Here is a 4,756-nt window from a genome sequence, read left to right on the forward strand (position 1 = left end):
ATGCTGCTGCTCGTGGCCTCAGCCTTGGGTCTTTTTGCTGTCCCATGTACTGCCGAGGATCCTGGCCAAGACTTCCGTTCATTGGAAACAGTGGAGCAAGCACTGATGAATCTCGAAGCGTCTCTCAATGGCACCAGTTTCTGTTTTTCAAGAATCAAAGAATTATGGGAGGTTGCCACGGAGCGAAAGCTTAAGTTAGACGCAATGAGGGATGACCTCTTCATTTCTATGGACAGACTTGCGGATCTGGAAGCGTCATCGCCAATACTGAAAGGTAATATAGATCTCTGTCATTTATATTTTCATGTTTTCATAAATTTAGACGATCTAAATGCCAAAGGAGGGAATATGCATTAACTTACACTCGTTTCCTATATTTATAAATTGTAGGCAACGGCATAAGAAAGGAATCAATTTTGGTTATGGAATACGTGGCGTATTGTTTTTAAATTTACACACCAAAAATAAATACGAAATAAAAATGAAACGTTCTTTCCACAGATACTATTAATATATTCTTTGTTTTAATTTCTCATTGCAGGAAGAACCAATATAAATTGTTTCTCTTTATGAAGAGATTGAAAATAAAATGACAGTAGAAGTGAATTTGCAAATGAGTTTTTTTTTTCTATTTTAGCGTCACATGATGTCGAGTTGCCTTAACCATTTTGAAAATATTTTTACTAAGTAGTCACTGAGACTTTCATTATATTTATAATATATGTAACAGTTAATCAGTACAGTTTAGCGGTTTTTGTGTGTGCAATTACTTTCCCATTGCTTAATTTATCTATTATAGAATCCTCCAAGAAACTGTACGGTGACTACATCTTGGATCTGGGTCGGAGGACTGCGGAGTGCTATGGACAGTGGCCCTTCGTCATTCCTTTACTGACTCACACATGTCAGAAAGAAATTATCAACAAAGTTTTTCGTAAGCACTCTTCTCTCTCTTTGTTGGTGTCTCTATAAATACACACATACGCATATATAAATAATAAATAAAAATTATACATGTATATACAGTATATATACATATATATATATATAGGTGTATGTATGTGTGTGTGTGTTTATGTTTCACTTACACTCTGAAACGCATTGAGCAATTTCAACCAAACTTGGTATGCATATGACTTACCATCTGGGAAAGAAAACTGGGGGTAAGACATCAGTGGCACCAAAGGGGGTGTGGGAAGGGGGTGAAATATAAAAATTACAGAAAACGACAGATATTAGTGTCTAATCCATAGTTTTCGAGGTCGCTGCGAGGAATAGTGGCACTCCCGATGCCCTTTGAGTCCGAGTTCAGCCACGATTGGGAGGCAGGTGGGAAGGCGGTGACATGTAAAAAAACCGAAACGACAGCTGTTAGTGTCTAATCCATAGTTTTTGAGGTCCCTGAGAAGAACAGTGACACTCCCGATGCAATTAAATCCAAGTTCAGCCCCAATAGGAAGGTGGTGGGAAGGGGGTGACATGTGAAAATAAGCGAAAACGACAGATATTAGTGCCTAATCCATAGTTTTCGAGGTCGCTGAGATGAATAAAGACACCTGATGCCCTTCAAGACCAAGTTCAGCCCTAATAGGAAGGGGGGAACATGTAAAAATAGGCGAAAACGACAGATATTAGTGTCTAATCCATAGTTTTCGAGGTTGCTGAGATGAATAAAGACACTCCTGATGCCCTTCAAGACCGAGTTCAGCCCTGATAGGAAGGGGGTGACATGTAAAAATAACCGAAAACGACAGATATTGGTGTCTAATCCATAGTTTTCGAGATCGCTGAGCAGAATAGTGACACTCCTGACGCCCTTTAAGTCTAAGTTCAGTCCCGATAGGAACAAGGGTGGAAAGGGGTGAAAAATGAAATGTCAAAAATGACAGCGATTAGAGTTTAATCCACAGTTTTCGAGATCGCTGGGATGAACAGAGACACTCCTGTTGCCCTTCAAGTCCAGGTTCAGCCCCGATAGGAATGGGGATGGAGTGAGAAGTGGTAAAATACAAAATGTCAAATATGTTGGGCAATGTAACCGACGCAACTATCTTAACAGGAATGAGAGAGAGAGAGAGAGAGAGAGAGAGAGAGAGAGAGAGAGAGAGAGAGAGAGAGTTTATCAGTTGTCATTCAGAGATTTCCTGGGCAGCGTCAGGTTGGTCAGCTAGTATATAAATAAACAGATAAAAATATATTATAATTATAATATATATATATATATATATATATATATATATATATATATATATATATATATATATAATAGAAGAGAGAGAGAGAGAGAGAGAGAGAGAGAGAGAGAGAGAGAGTGGACACTAATAGGTAATAACTCTTGCTCTAAGGGACAGATTGTTAGTAAAATTAAATCAATACATTACTAGTTTATTGAAGGCTAATATTTTGGTCATGAATAAGTTATGGTAAAGATATACAAAGGTCATCTTGTTACGTTCGTGTACTTAATATTGATTGCTTACTTGTGGCTAAGGGCAAAATTTGTTCTAAGACCACAGTAAATCAAGAGCACGAGTCAAATCTATAAACAAAATATGAATACTAAAAAATATAAATTTTTTCCCATTGTCCAAAAAAAAATTAAGAAATGTCAAAATTAAATCGATCATTGGACTTACTAAAATAAAGAACTGGTGTTTTGAATGGTCAATCGTGGGGAAGGTAGGGTTTATTTCATTTTATATAGCTGACAAATAAATATTCTGGGAAATAAGCATAATACTTTCGACATTCATTCCAAAAATTAGTTTTCTTATGTTTGCAACATTCTAAATATTTGCTTAATTCTCAACGATGTAAACGATCAGTAGTGATGTGTTAGTATATTTAATATCATTATAAATATATTTTTATAAATATATATATATATATATATATATATATATATATATATATATATATATGGTGTGTGTGTGTATGTCCGTGTATTCGTGTGGCTGTAAGGTGACTGAAATCTTATTCTCCAAATCTTCTCTCCCTCAGTGCACGGCTACTACTACATTGGTGCAAGGGCAGATCCCAAAGACGAAATGCCCAATTTCTCTGGCATGACGGACGGAGGCTCTTCAACGAAGAGAACTACAGGAACAATTACCGTTTTTATGGTAATTTTTGTGTAGCCATAGAGACCTATAATTACAATAAGATAAAAAACAAGGATTGTGGTTCAATGAGGAGACTGTATATCTGTGAAATAAAAGTAAGGGAAGAGTAATCGTGGTTTCTCACTCATACAAATGTACAAGCAGGAATGATGTATATATGTATGTGTGTGTGAGTGTGTGTATATGTGTGCGTGTGTGCAAATACATATATATATTATATATATATATATATATATATATATATATATATATATATATATATATATACATATATATATATATATATATATATATATATATATATATATATATATATATATATATATATATATATATATATATATACAATAATGAATTCAGGTATCCTTGGATAATAAGAATAATTAATTTTTACATATAACCATAATTAAAGTAGACAATTATAATAATATTAATCTAAAAATGACCGGTTCCTTGGTGTTGATAGATTCAGGATTAATTCTGACCGTCGTTCAGTTACCCTTCTTCAATATACTATATTAAAGGTTTTAATAATTTTGGAGACCTTATCCTTCTGCTGTCATTTTTAACTATAACGGACAGATTTTAGATGGAACTATATATATATATATATATATATATATATATATATATATATATATATATATATACAGTATATGTGTATGTATATATATATATATATATATATATATATATATATATATATATATATATGTATATATACACACATGTATACATATGGTGTGTGTCTGTGTATATATTACATAAATATATATATATATATATATATATATATATATATATACATATATATATATATATATATATATATATATATATATATATATATATATAATATATATAATTTATAATTCTATCGAGGTCTGTAGTTAAAGATGACAGTACGAAGAGAAGGTCGGTACATTATCCCAATCTTTCTACGGCTGCGTGGAGGAGAATGGGTAACTGAGCGACGATCAGAACTGATCCCGAATTAATGAGCACTAAGGAACCGAATATTTCAAATTAATAATTCTATTAATTTTCTACTCTAGTCATGGTTATATGTCAATATACAATCATCCTTTTTATCCAAAGAAGACCAGGAATTAACTTCATTTTTGTATTATGAGCAGAATTATCCCATGGTTGAAACCCTTGCATAATATGCAATAAAATTTAGTTGATCTATAATTTCATCATGTGTTAATTATCAATAAAAAACTAATGCTTCCGAGTTTTTGAAATTAAGGAAAGAAACCTGAAAGTCTTCTTTATGTGGCTACATTTGAAAGTATAGTGTCGTATACGTGTACAACCCCGTAAGGCGGGAGTGTTGCCAGTAGACCTCCCACGGTGCACTGTAGCCTTTGCAGCGTCCCGTTGGCCTCTAGCTGCAACCACTCTCATTCCTTTTACTGTAACTCCGTCCATATTCTCTTACTTCCATCATACTTTCCATCCACTCCTAAGAATTATTCCAACACTATTTTAAGCGCAGAATGTCGTCGTAGGTTCCAGCGCTTGGACTTTGGCCTAAATTTTATATCCCAATTCCAAATAAGAGTGAATTTTTTTCAGCATTTTATATTACTTTCAGTGACTTATTAGGACACTGCATGTTTCAGCGGTGT

General features: G+C 33.5%; 1 pseudogene; it reads left to right on the top strand.

Moving 5' to 3' along the window:
* Positions 1–3,286, top strand: LOC136851200 (uncharacterized; annotated as a pseudogene).
* Positions 3,287–4,756: the final 1,470 nt, after the last annotated feature.

The sequence above is a fragment of the Macrobrachium rosenbergii genome, chromosome 3, assembly GCF_040412425.1.
Source record: "Macrobrachium rosenbergii isolate ZJJX-2024 chromosome 3, ASM4041242v1, whole genome shotgun sequence".
Taxonomy (NCBI): domain Eukaryota; kingdom Metazoa; phylum Arthropoda; class Malacostraca; order Decapoda; family Palaemonidae; genus Macrobrachium; species Macrobrachium rosenbergii.